Source organism: Somniosus microcephalus, chromosome 6 (genome assembly GCF_052327205.1).
Source record: "Somniosus microcephalus isolate GS21.2 chromosome 6, FLI_Smic_1.0, whole genome shotgun sequence".
NCBI classification, from domain to species: domain Eukaryota; kingdom Metazoa; phylum Chordata; class Chondrichthyes; order Squaliformes; family Somniosidae; genus Somniosus; species Somniosus microcephalus.
In genome coordinates, this window is record NC_140992.1 from 210,577,692 (window position 1) to 210,601,641 (window position 23,950).

A 23,950-nucleotide genomic window follows, 5' to 3' on the forward strand; every position below is an offset into this window, starting at 1 on the left:
TACCCTATACTGTGCCATCGCCACAATTGTAGCCTATAGTGTACCATAGCCACTACTGTACCCTATGCTGTACCATAGCCGCTGCTGTACCCTATACTGTACCATAGCCACTGCTGTACCCTATACTGTACCATAGCCACTGCTGTACCCTATACTGTACCATAGCCACTGCTGTACCCTATACTGCACCATAGCCACGACTGAAACCTGTACTGTACCATAGCCACTGCTGTACCCTATACTGTGCCATAGCCACTGCTGTACCCTATACTATACCATAGCCACTATTGTACCCTATACTGTACCATAGCCACTACTGAACCCTACACTACCGTAGCCGTTGCTGTAACATATACTGTACCATAGCCACTGCTGTACCCAATACTGCACCATAGCCACTTCTGTACCCTGTACTGCATCATAGCCACTACTGTACCCTATACTGTATCATAACCACTGCTGTACCCTATAATGCACCATAGCCACTATTGTACCCTATACTGTACCATAGCCACTGCTGTACCATATACTGTACCATAACCACTGCTGTACCCTATACTGTACCATAGCCACTACTGAAACCTATACTGTACCATAGCCACTGCTGTACCCTATACTGTGCCATAGCCACTGCTGTACCCTATACTGTACCATAGCCACTACTGTACCCTATACTGTACCATAGCCACTACTGAACCCTACACTACCATAGCCACTGCTGTAACCTATACTGTACCATAACCACTGCTGTAACCTATACTGCACCATAGCCACTATTGTACCCTATACTGTACCATAGCCACTTCTGTACCCTGTACTCCATTATAGCCACTACTGTACCGTATACTGTATCATAGCCACTGCTGTACCCTACACTGCACCATAGCCACTGCTGTACCCTATACTGTACCATAGCCACTGCTGTGCCCTATACTGTACCATAGCCACTACTGTACCTATACTGTACCATAGCCACTGCTGTACCTATACTGCATCATAGCCACTACTGTACCATATACAGTACCATAGCCATTGCTGTACCCTCTACTGTACCCTATACTGTACCATAGCTTCTACTGTACCTTATACTGTACCATAGCCACTACTGTACGTATACTGGATCAAAGTCACTGCTGTACCCTATACTGCACCATAGCCACAATTGTAGCCTATAGTGTACCATAGCCACTACTGTACCCTAGCCGCTGCTGTACCCTATACTGTACCATAGCCACTGCTGTACCCTATACTGTACCATAGCCACTGCTGTACCCTATACTGTATCATAGTCACTGCTGTACCCTATACTGCACCATAGCCACTATTGTACCCTATACTGTACCATAGCCACTGCTGTGCGGTATACTGCACCATAACCACTACTGTACCCCATACTGTATCATAGCCACTACTGTACCCTATACTGCACCATAGCCACTACTGTACCCTCTACTGTATCATAGTCACTACTGTACCCTATACTGCACCATAGCCCCCCATTGTACCCTATACTGTACCATAGCCACTGCTGTACCCTACACTGCATCATAGCCACTACTGTACCCTATACTGTATCATAGCCACTGCTGTACCCTATACTGCACCATAGCCACTATTGTACCCTATACTGTACCATAGCCACTACTGTAACCTATACTGTACCATAGCCACTGCTGTACCCTACACTGCATCATAGCCACTACTGTACCCTATACTGTATCATAGCCACTGCTGTACCCTATACTGCACCATAGCCACTATTGTACCCTATACTGTACCATAGCCACTACTGTACCCGACACTGTATCATAGCGACTGCTGTACTCTATTCTGCACCATAGCCACTATTGTACCCTATACTGTACCATAGCCACTACTGTACCTATACTGTATCATATCCCCTGCTGTACCCTATACTGCACCATAGCCACTATTGTACCCTGTACTGTACCATAGCCACTGCTGTACCCTATACTGTACCATAGCCTCTACTGAAACCTATACTGTACCATAGCCACTGCTGTACCCTATACTGTGCCATAGCCACTGCTGTACCCTATACTGTACCATAGCCACTACTGTACCCTAGCCACTACTGAACCCTACACTACCATAGCCACTGCTGTAACATATACTGTACCATAGCCACTGCTGTACCCTATACTGCACCATAGCCACTATTGTACCCGATACTGTACCATAGCCACTTCTGTACCCCGTACTGCATCATAGCCACTACTGTACCCTATACTGTATCATAGCCACTGCTGTACCCTACACTGCACCATAGCCACTACTGTACCCTATACTGTACCATAGCCACTACTGAACCCTACACTACCATAGCCACTGCTGTACCCTATACTGTACCATAGACACTGCTGTACCCTATACTGTACCATAGCCACTGCTGTACCCTATACTGCACCATAGCCACTATTGTACCCTGTACTGTACCATAGCCACTGCTGTACCCTATACTGTACCATAGCCTCCACTGAAACCTATACTGTACCATAGCCACTGCTGTACCCTATACTGTGCCATAGCCACTGCTGTACCCTATACTGTACCATAGCCACTACTGTACCCTAGCCACTACTGAACCCTACACTACCATAGCCACTGCTGTAACATATACTGTACCATAGCCACTGCTGTACCCTATACTGCACCATAGCCACTATTGTACCCGATACTGTACCATAGCCACTTCTGTACCCCGTACTGCATCATAGCCACTACTGTACCCTATACTGTATCATAGCCACTGCTGTACCCTACACTGCACCATAGCCACTGCTGTACCCTATACTGTACCATAGCCACTACTGAAATCTGTACTGTACCATAGCCACTGCTGTACCCTATACTGTGCCATAGCCACTGCTGTACCCTATACTGTACCATAGCCACTACTGTACCCTATACTGTACCATAGCCACTACTGAACCCTACACTACCATAGCCACTGCTGTACCCTGTACTGTACCATAGCCACTATTGTACCCTATACTGTACCATAGCCAGTTCTGTACCCTGGACTGCATCATAGCCACTACTGTACCCTATACTGTATCATATCCACTGCTGTACCCTATACTGCACCATAGCCACTATTGTACCCTATACTCTACCATAGCCACTGCTGTACCCTGTACTGTACCATAGCCACTGTTGTACCCTATACTGTACCATAGCCACTGCTGTACCCTATACTGTACCATAGCCACTGCTGTACCCTATACTGTACCATAGCCACTGCTGTACCCTATACTGTGCCATAGCCACTGCTGTACCCTATACTGTACCATAGCCACTACTGTACCCTATACTGTACCATAGCCACTACTGAACCCTACACTACCATAGCCACTGCTGTACCCTGTACTGTACCATAGCCACTGCTGTACCCTATACTGTACCATAGCCACTGCTGAAACCTATACTGTACCATAGCCACTGCTGTACCCTGTACTGTGCCATAGCCACTGCTGTACCCTATACTGTACCATAGCCACTACTGAACCCCACACTACCATAGCCACTGCTGTAACCTATACTGTACCATAACCACTGCTGTACCCTATACTGCACCATAGCCACTATTGTACCCTATACTGTACCATAGCCACTTCTGTACCCTGTACTGCATCATAGCCACTACTGTACCCTATACTGTATCATAGCCACTGCTGTACCCTACACTGCACCATAGCCACTGCTGTACCCTATACTGTACCATAGCCACTGCTGTACCCTATACTGTACCATAGCCACTACTGTACCATAGCCACTGCTGTACCCTATACTGTACCATAGCCACTAATGGAGCTATACTGTACCATAGCCACTGCTGTACCCTATACTGTACCATAGCCACCACTGTACCCTATACTGTACCCTAGCCACTACTGTACCCTAAACTGTACCATAGCCACTACTGTACCCTACACTGTACCATAGCCACTACTGTACCATATACTGTACCATAGCCATTGCTGTACCCTCTACTGTACCATAGCCTCTACTGTACCATAGCCTCTACTGTACCATAGCCACTACTGTACCTATACTGGATCATAGTCACTACTGTACTCTATACTGCACCATAGCCACAATTGTAGCCTATAGTGTACCATAGCCACTACTGTACCCTATACTGTACCATAGCCGCTGCTGTACGCTATACTGTACCATAGCCACTGCTGTACCCTATACTGTACCATAGCCACTGCTGTACCCTATACTGTATCATAGTCACTGCTGTACCCTATACTGCACCATAGCCACTATTGTACCCTATACTGTACCATAGCCACTGCTGTGCGGTATACTGCACCATAACCACTACTGTACCCTATACTGTATCATAGCCACTACTGTACCCTATACTGCACCATAGGCACTACTGTACCATAGCCACTACTGTACCCTGTACTGTATCATAGTCACTACTGTACCCTATACTGCACCATAGCCCCCCATTGTACCCTATACTGTACCATAGCCACTGCTGTACCCTGTACTGCATCATAGCCACTACTGTAACCTATACTGTATCATAGCCGCTGCTGTACCCTATACTGCACCATAGCCACTATTGTACCCTATACTGTACCATAGCCACTACTGTACCCTATACTGTACCATAGCCACTACTGTAACATAGCCACTACTGTACCCTACACTGTATCATAGTCACTGCTGTACTCTATTCTGCACCATAGCCACTATTGTACCCTATACTGTATCATATCGACTGCTGTACCCTATACTGCACCATAGCTACTATTGTACCCTATACTGTACCATAGCCACTGCTGTACCCTATACTGTACCATAGCCACTGCTGTACCCTATACTGTACCATAGCCACTACTGAAACCTATACTGTACCATAGCCACTGCTGTACCCTATACTGTGCCATAGCCACTGCTGTACCCTATACTGTACCATAGCCACTACTGTACCCTATACTGTACCATAGCCACTGCTGTACCCTATACTGCACCATAGCCACTATTGTACCCTATACTGTTCCATCGCCACTTCTGTACCCTGTACTGCATCATAGCCACTACTGTACCCTATACTGTATCATAGCCACTGCTGTACCCTACACTGCACCATAGCCACTGCTGTACCCTATACTGTACCATAGCCACTGCTGTACCCTATACTGCACCATAGCCACTATTGTACCCTCGCCACTTCTGTACCCTGTACTGCATCATAGCCACTACTGTACCCTATACTGTATCATAGCCACTGCTGTACCCTACACTGCACCATAGCCACTGCTGTACCCTACACTGCACCATAGCCACTGCTGTACCCTATACTGTACCATAGCCACTGCTGTACCCTATACTGTACCATAGCCACTACTGTACCATAGCCACTGCTGTACCCTATACTGTACCATAGCCACTAATGGAGCTATACTGTACCATAGCCACTGCTGTACCCTATACTGTACCATAGCCACCACTGTCCCCTATACTGTACCCTAGCCACTACTGTACCCTAAACTGTACCATAGCCACTACTGTACCCTACACTGTACCATAGCCACTACTGTACCATATACTGTACCATAGCCATTGCTGTACCCTCTACTGTACCATAGCCTCTACTGTACCATAGCCACTACTGTACCTATACTGGATCATAGTCACTACTGTACTCTATACTGCACCATAGCCACAATTGTAGCCTATAGTGTACCATAGCCACTACTGTACCCTATACTGTACCATAGCCGCTGCTGTACGCTATACTGTACCATAGCCACTGCTGTACCCTATACTGTACCATAGCCACTGCTGTACCCTATACTGTATCATAGTCACTGCTGTACCCTATACTGCACCATAGCCACTATTGTACCCTATACTGTACCATAGCCACTGCTGTGCGGTATACTGCACCATAACCACTACTGTACCCTATACTGTATCATAGCCACTACTGTACCCTATACTGCACCATAGGCACTACTGTACCATAGCCACTACTGTACCCTGTACTGTATCATAGTCACTACTGTACCCTATACTGCACCATAGCCCCCCATTGTACCCTATACTGTACCATAGCCACTGCTGTACCCTGTACTGCATCATAGCCACTACTGTAACCTATACTGTATCATAGCCGCTGCTGTACCCTATACTGCACCATAGCCACTATTGTACCCTATACTGTACCATAGCCACTACTGTACCCTATACTGTACCATAGCCACTACTGTAACATAGCCACTACTGTACCCTACACTGTATCATAGTCACTGCTGTACTCTATTCTGCACCATAGCCACTATTGTACCCTATACTGTATCATATCGACTGCTGTACCCTATACTGCACCATAGCTACTATTGTACCCTATACTGTACCATAGCCACTGCTGTACCCTATACTGTACCATAGCCACTGCTGTACCCTATACTGTACCATAGCCACTACTGAAACCTATACTGTACCATAGCCACTGCTGTACCCTATACTGTGCCATAGCCACTGCTGTACCCTATACTGTACCATAGCCACTACTGTACCCTATACTGTACCATAGCCACTGCTGTACCCTATACTGCACCATAGCCACTATTGTACCCTATACTGTACCATCGCCACTTCTGTACCCTGTACTGCATCATAGCCACTACTGTACCCTATACTGTATCATAGCCACTGCTGTACCCTACACTGCACCATAGCCACTGCTGTACCCTATACTGTACCATAGCCACTGCTGTACCCTATACTGTACCATAGCCACTACTGTAACTATACTGTACCATAGACACTGCTGTACCCTATACTGCATCATAGCCACTACTGTACCCTATACTGTATCATAGCCACTGCTGTACCCTACACTGCACCATAGCCACTGCTGTACCCTATACTGTACCATAGCCACTGCTGTACCCTATACTGTACCATAGCCACTACTGTAACTATACTGTACCATAGACACTGCTGTACCCTATACTGTACCATAGCCACTACTGCACCCTATACTGTACCATAGCCACTACTGTACCCTAAACTGTACCATAGCCACTGCTGTACCCTATACTGTATCATAGTCACTACTGGACCCTTTACTGTACCATAGCCTCTACTGTACCCTATACTGTACCATAGCCACTACTGTACCTTATACTGTACCATAGCCACTGCTGTACCTATACTGTATCATAGTCACTGCTGTACCCTATACTGCACCATAGCCACTATTGTACCCTATACTGTACTATAGCCACTACTGTACCATAGCCGCTGCTGTACCCTATACTGTACCATAGCCCCTGCTGTACCCTATACTGTACCATAGCCACTGCTGTGCCGTATACTGCACCATAGCCACTACTGTACCCTATACTGTATCATAAGCACTACTGTACCCTATACTGCACCATAGCCACTACTGTACCATAGCCACTACTGTACCCTCTACTGTATCATAGTCACTACTGTACCCTATACTGCACCATAGCCCCCATTGTACCCTATACTGTACCATAGCCACTGCTGTACCCTGCACTGCACCATAGCCACTATTGTACCCTATACTGTACCATAGCCACTACTGTACCCTATACTGTACCATAGCCACTACTGTACCCTACACTGTATCATAGTCACTGCTGTACTCTATTCTGCACCATAGCCACTATTGTACCCTATACTGTACCATAGCCACTGCTGTACCCTATACTGTACCATAGCCACTACTGTACCCTATACTGTACCATAGCCACTACTGAACCCCACACTACCATAGCCACTGCTGTAACCTATACTGTACCATAACCACTGCTGTACCCTATACTGCACCATAGCCACTATTGTACCCTACACTGCACCATAGCCACTGCTGTACCCTATACTGTATCATAGCCACTGCTGTACCCTACACTGCACCATAGCCACTGCTGTACCCTATACTGTACCATAGCCACTACTGCACCTATACTGTACCATAGCCACTGCTGTACCCTATACTGTACCATAGCCACTTCTGTACCCTACACTGCACCATAGCCACTGCTGTACCCTATACTGTATCATAGCCACTGCTGTACCCTACACTGCACCATAGCCACTGCTGTACCCTATACTGTACCATAGCCACTACTGCACCTATACTGTACCATAGCCACTGCTGTACCCTAAACTGTACCATAGCCACTAATGTACCCTACACTCTACCATAGCCACTACTGTACCCTAGCCACTACTGTACCAATACTGTACCATAGCCACTACTGTACCCTACACTGTATCATACTCACTGCTGTACTCTATTCTGCACCTTAGCCACTGTTGTACCCTATACTGTACCATAGCCACTGCTGTTCCCTATACTGTACCATAGGCACCACTGTACCCTATACTGTACCATAGCCACTGCTGTACCCTATACTGTACCATAGCCACTACTGTACCCTATACTGTACCATAGCCACTATTGTACCCTATACTGTACCATAGACACTGCTGTACCCTATACTGCACCATAGCCACTATTGTACCCTATACTGTACCATAGACACTGCTGTACCCTATACTGTACCATAGCCACTGCTGTACCCTATACTGTACCATAGCCACAACTGAAATCTGTACTGTACCATAGCCACTGCTGTACCCTGTACTGTACCATAGCCACTACTGAACCCCACACTACCATAGCCACTGCTGTAACCTATACTGTACCATAACCACTGCTGTACCCTATACTGCACCATAGCCACTATTGTACCCTATACTGTACCATAGCCACTTCTGTACCCTGTACTGCATCATAGCCACTACTGTACCCTATACTGTATCATAGCCACTGCTGTACCCTATACTGTACCATAGCCACTGCTGTACCCTATACTGTACCATAGCCACTTCTGTACCCTGTACTGCATCATAGCCACTACTGTACCCTATACTGTACCATAGCCACTTCTGTACCCTGTACTGCATCATAGCCACTACTGTACCCTATACTGTATCATAGCCACTGCTGTACCCTATACTGTACCATAGCCACTTCTGTACCCTGTACTGCATCATCGCCACTTCTGTACCCTATACTGTACCATAGCCACTACTGTACCCTATACTGTACCATAGCCACCACTGTACCCTATACTGTACCATAGCCACTACTGTACCATAGCCACTACTGTACCCTAAACTGTACCATAGCCACTACTGTACCCTACACTGTACCATAGCCACTACTGTACCATATACTGTACCATAGCCATTGCTGTACCCTCTACTGTACCATAGCCTCTACTGTACCATAGCCACTACTGTACCTATACTGGATCATAGTCACTACTGTACTCTATACTGCACCATAGCCACAATTGTAGCCTATAGTGTACCATAGCCACTACTGTACCATAGCCGCTGCTGTACGCTATACTGTGCCATAGCCACTGCTGTACCCTATACTGTACCATAGCCACTGCTGTACCCTATACTGTATCATAGTCACTGCTGTACCCTATACTGTACCATAGCCACTGCTGTGCGGTATACTGCACCATAACCACTACTGTACCCTATACTGTTTCATAGCCACTACTGTACCTATACTGCACCATAGGCACTACTGTACCATAGCCACTACTGTACCCTGTACTGTATCATAGTCACTACTGTACCCTATACTGCACCATAGCCCCCCATTGTACCCTATACTGTACCATAGCCACTGCTGTACCCTGTACTGCATCATAGCCACTACTGTACCCTATACTGTATCATAGCCGCTGCTGTACCCTATACTGCACCATAGCCACTATTGTACCCTATACTGTACCATAGCCACTACTGTACCCTATACTGTACCATAGCCACTACTGTACCATAGCCACTACTGTACCCTGTACTGTATCATCGTCACTACTGTACCCTATACTGCACCATAGCCCCCCATTGTACCCTATACTGTACCATAGCCACTGCTGTACCCTGTACTGCATCATAGCCACTACTGTACCCTACACTGTATCATAGTCACTGCTGTACTCTATTCTGCACCATAGCCACTATTGTACCCTATACTGTATCATATCGACTGCTGTACCCTATACTGCACCATAGCTACTATTGTACCCTATACTGTACCATAGCCACTGCTGTACCCTATACTGTACCATAGCCACTGCTGTACCCTATACTGTACCATAGCCACTACTGAAACCTATACTGTACCATAGCCACTGCTGTACCCTATACTGTGCCATAGCCACTGCTGTACCCTATACTGTACCATAGCCACTACTGTACCCTATACTGTACCCTAGCCACTGCTGTACCCTATACTGCACCATAGCCACTATTGTACCCTATACTGTACCATAGCCACTTCTGTACCCTGTACTGCATCATAGCCACTACTGTACCCTATACTGTATCATAGCCACTGCTGTACCCTACACTGCACCATAGCCACTGCTGTACCCTATACTGTACCATAGCCACTGCTGTACCCTATACTGTACCATAGCCACGACTGTAACTATACTGTACCATAGACACTGCTGTACCCTATACTGTACCATAGTCACTACTGGACCCTTTACTGTACCATAGCCACTACTGTACCTTATACTGTACCATAGCCACTGCTGTACCTATACTGTATCATAGTCACTACTGGACCCTATACTGCACCATAGCCACTATTGTACCCTATACTGTACTATAGCCACAACTGTACCCTATACTGTACCATAGCCGCTGCTGTACCCTATACTGTACCATAGCCCCTGCTGTACCCTATACTGTATCATAGCCACTACTGTACCCTATACTGTACCATAGCCACTACTGTACCCTCTACTGTATCATAGTCACTACTGTACCCTATACTGCACCATAGCCCCCATTGTACCCTATACTGTACCATAGCCACGACTGTACCCTAGCCACTACTGTACCCTACACTGTATCATAGTCACTGCTGTACTCTATTCTGCACCATAGCCACTATTGTACCCTATACTGTACCATAGCCACTGCTGTACCCTATACTGTACCATAGCCACTGCTGAACCCCACACTACCATAGCAACTGCTGTAACCTATACTGTACCATAACCACTGCTGTACCCTATACTGCACCATAGCCACTATTGTACCCTATACTGTACCATAGCCACTTCTGTACCCTGTACTGCATCATAGCCACTACTGTACCCTATACTGTATCATAGCCACTGCTGTACCCTACACTGCACCATAGCCACTGCTGTACCCTATACTGTACCATAGCCACTGCTGTACCCTATACTGTACCATAGCCACTACTGTACCATAGCCACTGCTGTACCCTATACTGTACCATTGCCACCACTGTACCCTATACTGTACCATAGCCACTACTGTACCATAGCCACTACTGTACCCTAAACTGTACCATAGCCACTACTGTACCCTACACTGTACCATAGCCACTACTGTACCATAGCCATTGCTGTACCTTATACTGTACCATAGCCACTACTGTACCTATACTGGATCATAGTCACTACTGTACTCTATACTGCACCATAGCCACAATTGTAGCCTATAGTGTACCATAGCCACTACTGTACTCTATACTGTACCATAGCCGCTGCCGTACGCTATACTGTACCATAGCCACTGCTGTACCCTATACTGTACCATAGCCACTGCTGTACCCTATACTGTATCATAGTCACTGCTGTACCCTATACTGCACCATAGCCACTATTGTACCCTATACTGTACCATAGCCACTGCTGTGCGGTATACTGCACCATAACCACTACTGTACCCTATACTGTATCATAGCCACTACTGTACCCTATACTGCACCATAGCCACTACTGTACCCTGTACTGTATCATAGTCACTACTGTACCCTATACTGCACCATAGCCCCCCATTGTACCCTATACTGTACCATAGCCACTGCTGTACCCTGTACTGCATCATAGCCACTACTGTACCCTATACTGTATCATAGCCGCTGCTGTACCCTATACTGCACCATAGCTACTATTGTACCCTATACTGTACCATAGCGACTACTGAAACCTATACTGTACCATAGCCACTGCTGTACCCTATACTGTGCCATAGCCACTGCTGTACCCTATACTGTACCATAGCCACTACTGTACCCTATACTGTACCATAGCCACTGCTGTACCCTATACTGCACCATAGCCACTATTGTACCCTATACTGTACCATAGCCACTTCTGTACCCTGTACTGCATCATAGCCACTACTGTACCCTATACTGTATCATAGCCACTGCTGTACCCTACACTGCACCATAGCCACTGCTGTACCCTATACTGTACCATAGCCACTGCTGTACCCTATACTGTACCATAGCCACGACTGTAACTATACTGTACCATAGACACTGCTGTACCCTATACTGTACCATAGCCACTACTGCACCCTATACTGTACCATAGCCACTACTGTACCCTAAACTGTACCATAGCCACTGCTGTACCTATACTGTATCATAGTCACTACTGGACCCTTTACTGTACCATAGCCTCTACTGTACCCTATACTGTACCATAGCCACTACTGTACCTTATACTGTACCATAGCCACTGCTGTACCTATACTGTATCATAGTCACTACTGGACCCTATACTGCACCATAGCCACTATTGTACCCTATACTGTACTATAGCCACAACTGTACCCTATACTGTACCATAGCCGCTGCTGTACCCTATACTGTACCATAGCCCCTGCTGTACCCTATACTGTATCATAGCCACTACTGTACCCTATACTGTACCATAGCCACTACTGTACCCTCTACTGTATCATAGTCACTACTGTACCCTATACTGCACCATAGCCCCCATTGTATCCTATACTGTACCATAGCCACGACTGTACCCTAGCCACTACTGTACCCTACACTTTATCATAGTCACTGCTGTACTCTATTCTGCACCATAGCCACTATTGTACCCTATACTGTACCATAGCCACTGCTGTACCCTATACTGTACCATAGCCACTACTGTACCCTATACTGTACCATAGCCACTGCTGAACCCCACACTACCATAGCAACTGCTGTAACCTATACTGTACCATAACCACTGCTGTACCCTATACGGCACCATAGCCACTATTTTACCCTATACTGTACCATAGCCACTTCTGTACCCTGTACTGCATCATAGCCACTACTGTACCCTATACTGTATCATAGCCACTGCTGTACCCTACACTGCACCATAGCCACTGCTGTACCCTATACTGTACCATAGCCACTGCTGTACCCTATACTGTACCATTGCCACCACTGTACCCTATACTGTACCATAGCCACTACTGTACCCTAAACTGTACCATAGCCACTACTGTACCCTACACTGTACCATAGCCACTACTGTACCATAGCCATTGCTGTACCTTATACTGTACCATAGCCACTACTGTACCTATACTGGATCATAGTCACTACTGTACTCTATACTGCACCATAGCCACAATTGTAGCCTATAGTGTACCATAGCCACGACTGTACTCTATACTGTACCATAGCCGCTGCTGTACGCTATACTGTACCATAGCCACTGCTGTACCCTATACTGTACCATAGCCACTGCTGTACCCTATACTGTATCATAGTCACTGCTGTACCCTATACTGCACCATAGCCACTATTGTACCCTATACTGTACCATAGCCACTGCTGTGCGGTATACTGCACCATAACCACTACTGTACCCTATACTGTATCATAGCCACTACTGTACCCTATACTGCACCATAGCCACTACTGTACCCTGTACTGTATCATAGTCACTACTGTACCCTATACTGCACCATAGCCCCCCATTGTACCCTATACTGTACCATAGCCACTGCTGTACCCTGTACTGCATCATAGCCACTACTGTACCCTATACTGTATCATAGCCGCTGCTGTACCCTATACTGCACCATAGCCACTATTGTACCCTATACTGTACCATAGCCACTACTGTACCCTATACTGTATCTTAGCCACTACTGTAACATAGCCACTACTGTACCCTACACTGTATCATAGTCACTGCTGTACTCTATTCTGCACCATAGCCACTATTGTACCCTATACTGTACCATAGCCACTGCTGTACCCTATACTGTACCATAGCCACTACTGAAACCTATACTGTACCATAGCCACTGCTGTACCCTATACTGTGCCATAGCCACTGCTGTACCCTATACTGTACCATAGCCACTACTGTACCCTATACTGTACCATAGCCACTGCTGTACCCTATACTGCACCATAGCCACTATTGTACCCTATACTGTACCATAGCCACTTCTGTACCCTGTACTGCATCATAGCCACTACTGTACCCTATACTGTATCATAGCCACTGCTGTACCCTACACTGCACCATAGCCACTGCTGTACCCTATACTGTACCATAGCCACTGCTGTACCCTATACTGTACCATAGCCACTACTGTAACTATACTGTACCATAGACACTGCTGTACCCTATACTGTACCATAGCCACTACTGCACCCTATACTGTACCATAGCCACTTCTGTACCCTGTACTGCATCATAGCCACTACTGTACCCTATACTGTATCATAGCCACTGCTGTACCCTACACTGCACCATAGCCACTACTGTACCCTAAACTGTACCATAGCCACTGCTGTACCTATACTGTATCATAGTCACTACTGGACCCTCTACTGTACCATAGCCTCTACTGTACCATAGCCACTACTGTACCTATACTGTATCATAGTCACTACTGGACCCTATACTGCACCATAGCCACTATTGTACCCTATACTGTACCATAGCCACTGCTGTACCTATACTGTATCATAGTCACTACTGGACCCTATACTGCACCATAGCCACTATTGTACCCTATACTGTACCATAGCCACTACTGTACCATAGCCGCTGCTGTACCCTATACTGTACCATAGCCCCTGCTGTACCCTATACTGTACCATAGCCACTGCTGTGCCGTATACTGCACCATAGCCACTACTGTACCCTATACTGTATCATAGCCACTACTGTACCCTATACTGCACCATAGCCACTACTGTACCCTCTACTGTATCATAGTCACTACTGTACCCTATACTGCACCATAGCCCCCATTGTACCCTATACTGTACCATAGCCACTACTGTACCCTATACTGTACCATAGCCACTACTGTACCCTACACTGTATCATAGTCACTGCTGTACTCTATTCTGCACCATAGCCACTATTGTACCCTATACTGTACCATAGCCACTGCTGTACCCTATACTGTACCATAGCCACTATTGTACCCTATACTGTACCATAGCCACTGCTGTTCCCTATACTGTACCATAGGCACTGCTGTACCCTATACTGTACCATAGCCATTACTGTACCACAGCCACTGCTGTACCTATACTGTACCAGAGCCACTGCTGTACCCTATACTGTATCATAGTCACTGCTGTACCCTATACTGCACCATAGCCACTATTGTACCCTATACTGTACCATAGCCACTGCTGTGCGGTATACTGCACCATAACCACTACTGTACCCTATACTGTATCATAGCCACTACTGTACCCTATACTGCACCATAGGCACTACTGTACCATAGCCACTACTGTACCCTGTACTGTATCATAGTCACTACTGTACCCTATACTGCACCATAGCCCCCCATTGTACCCTATACTGTACCATAGCCACTGCTGTACCCTGTACTGCATCATAGCCACTACTGTACCCTATACTGTATCATAGCCGCTGCTGTACCCTATACTGCACCATAGCCACTATTGTACCCTATACTGTACCATAGCCACTACTGTACCCTATACTGTATCTTAGCCACTACTGTAACATAGCCACTACTGTACCCTACACTGTATCATAGTCACTGCTGTACTCTATTCTGCACCATAGCCACTATTGTACCCTATACTGTACCATAGCCACTGCTGTACCCTATACTGTACCATAGCCACTGCTGTACCCTATACTGTACCATAGCCACTACTGAAACCTATACTGTACCATAGCCACTGCTGTACCCTATACTGTGCCATAGCCACTGCTGTACCCTATACTGTACCATAGCCACTACTGTAACATAGCCACTGCTGTACCCTACACTGTATCATAGTCACTGCTGTACTCTATTCTGCACCATAGCCACTATTGTACCCTATACTGTATCATAGCCACTGCTGTACCCTATACTGTACCATAGCCACTGCTGTACCCTATACTGTACCATAGCCACTACTGAAACCTATACTGTACCATAGCCACTGCTGTACCCTATACTGTGCCATAGCCACTGCTGTACCCTATACTGTACCATAGCCACTACTGTACCATAGCCACTGCTGTACCCTATACTGCACCATAGCCACTATTGTACCCTATACTGTACCATAGCCACTTCTGTACCCTGTACTGCATCATAGCCACTACTGTACCCTATACTGTATCATAGCCACTGCTGTACCCTACACTGCACCATAGCCACTGCTGTACCCTATACTGTACCATAGCCACTGCTGTACCCTATACTGTACCATAGCCACTACTGTAACTATACTGTACCATAGACACTGCTGTACCCTATACTGTACCATAGCCACTACTGCACCCTATACTGTACCATAGCCACTACTGTACCCTAAACTGTACCATAGCCACTGCTGTACCTATACTGTATCATAGTCTCTACTGGACCCTCTACTGTACCATAGCCACTACTGTACCTTATACTGTACCATAGCCACTGCTGTGCCGTATACTGCACCATAGCCACTATTGTACCCTATACTGTACCATAGCCGCTGCTGTACCCTATACTGTACCATAGCCCCTGCTGTACCCTATACTGTTCCATAGCCACTGCTGTGCCGTATACTGCACCATAGCCACTACTGTACCCTATACTGTATCATAGCCACTACTGTACCCTATACTGCACCATAGCCACTACTGTACCATAGCCACTACTGTACCCTCTACTGTATCATAGTCACTACTGTACCCTATACTGCACCATAGCCCCCATTGTACCCTATACTGTACCATAGCCACTACTGTACCCTATACTGTACCATAGCCACTACTGTACCCTACACTGTATCATAGTCACTGCTGTACTCTATTCTGCACCATAGCCACTATTGTACCCTATACTGTACCATAGCCACTGCTGTACCCTATACTGTACCATAGCCACTATTGTACCCTATACTGTACCATAGCCACTGCTGTTCCCTATACTGTACCATAGGCACTACTGTACCCTATACTGTACCATAGCCATTACTGTACCCTATACTGTACCACAGCCACTGCTGTACCTATACTGTACCAGAGCCACTGCTGTACCCGACACTGTAACATAGCCACTGCTGTACCCTACATTGTACCATAGCCACTGCTGTACCCTACACTGTACCACAGCCACTGTTGTACCCTATACTGTACCATAGCCACTACTGTACCCTATACTGTACCATAGCCACTGCTGTACCCTATACTATACCATTGCCTCTACTGTACCCTATACTGTAACATAGCGACTGTTGTACCCTATACTGTACCATAGCCTCTACTGTAACCTATACTGTACCATAGCCACTGCTGTACCCTATACTATACCATAGCCACTACTGTAACCCATACTGTACCATAGCCTCTACTGTACCCTATACTGTACCATTGCCACTACTGAACCCTACACTACCATAGCCACTGCTGTACCCTATACTGTACCATAGCCACTACTGAACCCTACACTACCATAGCCACTGCTGTACCCTATACTGTACCATAGCCACTACTGTACCCTATACTGTGCCATAGCCACTACTGTACCCTACACAGCACCATCGCCACTACTGTACCCTACACTGCACCATAGCCACTACTGTACCCTACACTGTACCATAGCCACTACTGTACCCTACACTGTACCATAGCCACTACTGTACCCTATACTGCACCATAGCCACTACTGTACCCTACACTGTACCATAGCCACTACTGTACCCTATACTGCACCATAGCCACTACTTTACCCTATACTGTATCATAGACACTACTGTACCGATACTGCACCATAGCCACTACTTTACCCTATACTGCACCATAGCCACTATTGTACCCTACACTGTACCATAGCCACTGCTGTACCCTACACTGTACCATAGCCACTACTGTACCCTATACTGCACCATAGCCACTACTTTACCCTATACTGCACCATAGCCACTACTGTACCCTACACAGCACCATCGCCACTACTGTACCCTACACTGCACCATAGCCACTACTGTACCCTACACTGTACCATAGCCACTACTGTACCCTATACTGCACCATAGCCACTACTGTACCATAGCCACTACTGTACCCTATACTGCACCATAGCCACTACTTTACCCTATACTGTATCATAGACACTACTGTACCGATACTGCACCATAGCCACTACTTTACCCTATACTGCACCATAGCCACTATTGTACCCTATACTGCACCATAGCCACTACTGTACCCTACACTGTACCCTAGCCACTACTGTACCCTACACTGTACCATAGCCACTATTGTACCCTACACTGTACCATAGCCACTACTGTGCCCTGCACTGTACCATAGCCACTACTGTACCCTATACTGTACCATAGCCACTACTGTACCCTACACTGTACCATAGCCACTACTGTACCCTACACTGTACCATAGCCACTACTGTACCCTATACTGTACCATAGCCACTACTGTACCCTACACTGTACCATAGCCACTACTGTACCCTACACTGTACCATAGCCACTACTGTACCATAGCCACTACTGTACCCTATACTGTACCATAGCTGCTACTGTACCCTATACTGTATCATAGCCGCTATTGTACCCTATACTCTACCATAGCCACTACTGTACCTATACTGTACCATAGCCACTACTGTACCCTATACTGTACCATGGCCACTATTGTACCCTACACTGTACCATAGCCACTACTGTACCCTATACTTTATCATAGCCACTACTCTACCGATACTGTACCAGAACCACTACTGTACCCTATACTTTGCCATAGCCACTATTGTACCCTATACTGTACCATAGCCACTACTGTACCCTATACTGTACCATAGCCACTACTGTACCATAGCCACTACTGTACTCTATACTGTACCGTAGCCACTACTATACCCTATACTGTACCATAGCCACTACTGTACCCTATACTTTATCATAGCCACTGCTGTACCGATACTGTACCATAGCCACTTTTGTACCCTATACTGCACCATAGCCACTACTGTACCCTATACTGTACCATAGCCACTATTGTACCCTATACTATACCATTCCACAAGCATCAACAGGTCACCCAAATGGCCATTCTTCATAAAAAAGCAACAGAAAGTGCTGGAAACACTCAGCAGGCTCGGCAACATCGAGGAGAGAGAAACAGAGTCAATGGGGTCGATTTTCGTGGAGCCGTCAGGCGGGGTTTCATGCGTGTGGGGGGGAAAATCCCGAATTTGGGGGTCCCGACACCATCCCGTACAAAACCCCGCACTACGCAACTTTCAGAGGCGGCGGGTACCCGCCGCGCAATGGGACCCGCCTGCAGTGTATGTACCTTTAAGGGGAGAACTGTAGCGGTTCGTGTAGATCGCCACTAAATAAGAGAGTTTGACTTCGATGAACTATTAACGAGTTGTTTATTTACAGGAACAGACTAATTACATCAGGTAAGATGGCAGGTAAGATGGCTGACTGTAGGAGCACCGTGGTATCGGTGTTTTCCCAGCGGGGACTCCACGAGGACTCACTAGAAGTTTCCCAGCTCAACTGCCAGCAGGTTCCCAGCTCAACTGCCAGCAGGTTCCGAGCTCAACTGCCAGCAGGTTCCGAGCTCAACTGCCAGCAGGTTCCGAGCTCAACTGTTGCAAGGTTCCGAGCTCTGATGTCATGAATCAGAGTACAGGAGAGAAGCCTGAGTATAGTAACAGACACATACAGTAAGGTAAGTTAAAGGGAATTATGTATCTCAGTGTAAGGGACAACCGGTGGTACCGCCACATAGGCCCCCCCAGAATTCGCTTTAACGAAAGTCCAAGGATGAGATGGTCTGACGAGCTGGTGGTCTCGGCAGTCGTGCTGTCTTGGCTTGGCGAGCGAGTTCCAAAGATGCTGCTCGTGAGCGGATCCTTACGTGCGTCGTGGCGAATAAAGTGTATCCGTCAGGCGAAGGACCATAGAGACGTGCGAAACAGCAGGCCTTATCAGAGTGACGGGCAGATTGGGCGGACGCGGGCGATGTCTCCGTTGGCTGGTGAGCGAAACCTTCAGGAGGCTGGAATGCACGGAACAGTGCATGCCATAATGCTACGACATGAACAGAACGGAGGGTGAAGAGTTGCTGTGTTGATCTGTGATCAGAGCAACTTTCACGTGTTGATCGCGGCCGCAGGATGCCCGTTAGACCCGTCCTTGATGTATGCAGCTTCAATAGACATTTGCATTTGTTAAAAGGGAAAAACTGGAGAAAGGGCGGCAACGGTCCAGGTTGTTGTTGCTTTCAGGAGGGGTTAACTCTGCCTGGAGGGCGGCAACACTTGTAACAGTTGTAGATTTAGGAGAAAACAGCCGGGAGGGCGGCACGCTTTTGTTCACGCCGAATCGTGTAGTAGGTAACTCAACCAGCAGGCTGACGGGCTGGTGCGTCGTCGGCGGGGAACGAGTCTTTGTGTTTCATGAGGGCAGGGACCTCGTGGTTCGCGAGGGATGGATCCTCGTGGTTCGCGAGGGATGGGTCCTCGTGGTTCACGGGGGTGAGTCCTCGTGGTATCCCCGCAGGGCGCGCTCTGATTTTGTGGGCCCGAGCATGCTGTACCCCGCGCTTGGAGAGATTTATACTTGCTGTTGCTTTGGACATCGAGGCGGACGATCCATGTGGCGGTAGGAAAGACGAGTACGGGGACCGTGAGCAAGTGCGTGGTCGGCGCTGCATCGATGTTCTCGTCGAATGGGGCTTCTACCGGTATAAAGCATGAGGGAGACTGTGGCTCCCTGGATTGCGGTAGCGACAGCAAAACAGCTGGTGCTTCCATGGCGTGCTTCTTTTGTGAAAATTGCTCACAAAAAAACGAACGGGGTCCGGTTGAGGTTTGTCCGTGTCAAACGGGATCTGCTCCAGGCTGCGCTTACCTTGCGAATACGTTCGCAAAGATGGGGTCGCCTTTGGCGGAGTGAGGCGGTTGCTGTTCCGTGGTTGTTCGTCAGTTGTGCATTGGTCGTCTTGTGGGAAGACGAGGTTCAGGCGCGCGTTGCTACCGTGAAAATCGTTCACGGATACGGGTTCACCAATTGTAGTGTTGGAATTGATGAGCTCCCGTACTCACGTCGTTGGGTCACCAATGTAGCGGTTCGATGTTCGTCGGTGTGAAGACGAGGGTCAGGCTGCGCGTTACTTCCGTGAAAATCGTTCACGGATACGGGATCACCAATTGTAGTGTAGGAATTGATGAGCTCCCGTACTCACGTCGTTGGGTCACCAATGTAGCGGTTCGTGTAGATCGCCACTAAATAAGAGAGTTTGACTTCAATGAACTATTAACGAGTTGTTTATTTACAGGAACAGACTAATTACATCAGGTAAGATGGCAGGTAAGATGGCTGACTGTAGGAGCACCGTGGTATAGGTGTTTTCCCAGCGGGGACTCCACGAGGACTCACTAGAAGTTTCCCAGCTCAACTGCCAGCAGGTTCCGAGCTCAACTGCCAGCAGGTTCCGAGCTCAACTGCCAGCAGGTTCCGAGCTCAACTGTTGCAAGGTTCCGAGCTCTGATGTCATGAATCAGAGTACAGGAGAGAAGCCTGAGCATAGTAACAGACACATACAGTAAGGTAAGTTAAAGGGAATTATGTATCTCAGTGTAAGGGACAACCGGTGGTACCGCCACATAACTACTTTTTACAGCTCCTGTATACTGTAGTACCGGCAGTGACCACACCTGTATATAAACCCTGAGTAGGGATCTGTATAGTTAGTTTTAGAGTAACCCTCATCCAGTAAACACCTGTTGATTGTTCCCTGCAGTCTCTTGTCTCTTTATTGAAGGAAACACAACATCAAGATACACGGATCTAACAGTGGCGATGAGACGATTCAAACCTACCTGCAACTCTGCATCACCTCCCAGGGATTCGCTCCTGGAGAACAGTGAAAGAAGAAGGCCGAATCCAGAAGCACGGGCGTTGACCATCCAGCGGAGATTTGAGCATCGCAGGGGAGGCTGTTGAGAGCTGGGCTTTGTTCTCCAGTCACGGTGGTGCAGCTAAACAGGCTGGCAACAGGTACGGTGCAGACTCTTCCCGGACAGCGGCGGCTAGAGCGGACCGACGGCACAGAAAAGGCCGAGCAGCGTCGACGGGAGAAGAGAGAGGGTAGAGCACACAGGGCGCAGCCGGTGTTCAGGACCGAGCGGCGTCGACGGGAGAAGAGAGAGGGTAGAGCGCACAGAGCGCAGCTGGTGTTCAAGGGCCGAGCAGCGGCAACGAGAGAGAGAGGCGCACAGGAAAACGCGCAGAGCGCAGCCGGTGTTCAAGGGCCGAGCCGCAGTGGAGAAGAAGGGAGAGCGCGGGAGACGCCATTAAGAAGGGAGAGCGCGGGAGACGCCATTTTGAGCCGCAGCGGAGAAGAAGGGAGAGCGCGGGAGACGCCATTTTGAGCCGCAGCGGAGAAGAAGGGAGAGCGCAGGAGATGCCATTTTGAGCCAGTCTAACCACACCCAAAAATGCCGAAGAGTGGCAGTATCACAGCGTTCGACAATGAAGTCGAAGATTGGACGACATATGTCGAACGCATTGAAGTATACTGCAAGGCGAATGAAGTGCCAGATGACAAGAAAGCGCTGGTATTGTTGAATTCAATGGGTGCAAAAATGTATGGCTTACTGCGAAACCTAGTAACCCCAGAGAAACCAGCGGAAAACAATTTTGAAAACATAGTGTCAATCCTACAGGACCACTTAAACCCCACACCGCTGCTGATAGCAGAAAGATTTAAGTTTCACAAAAGGAACCAGCATAAAGATGAAAGTAATGCTGAGTATTTAACGGAACTGCGCAAGCTATCGAAACACTGCCAGTTTGGAACGGGACTAGCAGATACTTTCAGGGACAAGTTCGTGTGTGGGCTTCAAAGTGAAGGAACCCAGAAACAGCTTCTATCAGAAAAGGATCTTACGCTGGACAAGGCTTTCAGCATGGCAGTATCACACGAAGCAGCAGCACGGGGCACGGCAGAGATACAACGGAGACTGCAAGAATATGGCACAAATGAAATGTCATACGGAACAGTGAAGTGCTATCGCTGCGGCAGAACAACACATGACCATAAGGATTGCTGGTTCAAGGACCAAGTGTGCAGACAGTGTGGAAAAGTAGGACACATAGCAAGAGTCTGCAGGTCGGAAAAGAAAACCAGCAGCAAGAAATCTCCACAGGAGAAGTACAAGAAGGTACATAAGGTGATGGACAGTAGTTCAGACGAACAGAAAACTGATACAGACTCCGGAAGCAAGGAGCTGGGTTGTCTGAAACTACATAATGTGATCAAAACGGAGGATCACCAAATTATCTGGGTCACGCTCAAGATAGCCGGAGTCCAAGTGAAAATGGAAGTGGACACAGGATCAGCCCTAACAGTCATAAACCGAAGGGACTACAAGCGGCTATTCTCACATATACCCCTGAGAGATACAGAGATCGTCTTGAAGAAGTACACAGGGCAAAAAGTCTACCCCAAAGGAAAAATAAGGGTGAACGTTATATGTAACGGCAAGGAAACACCAAAAATGGACCTATATGTATTGCCAG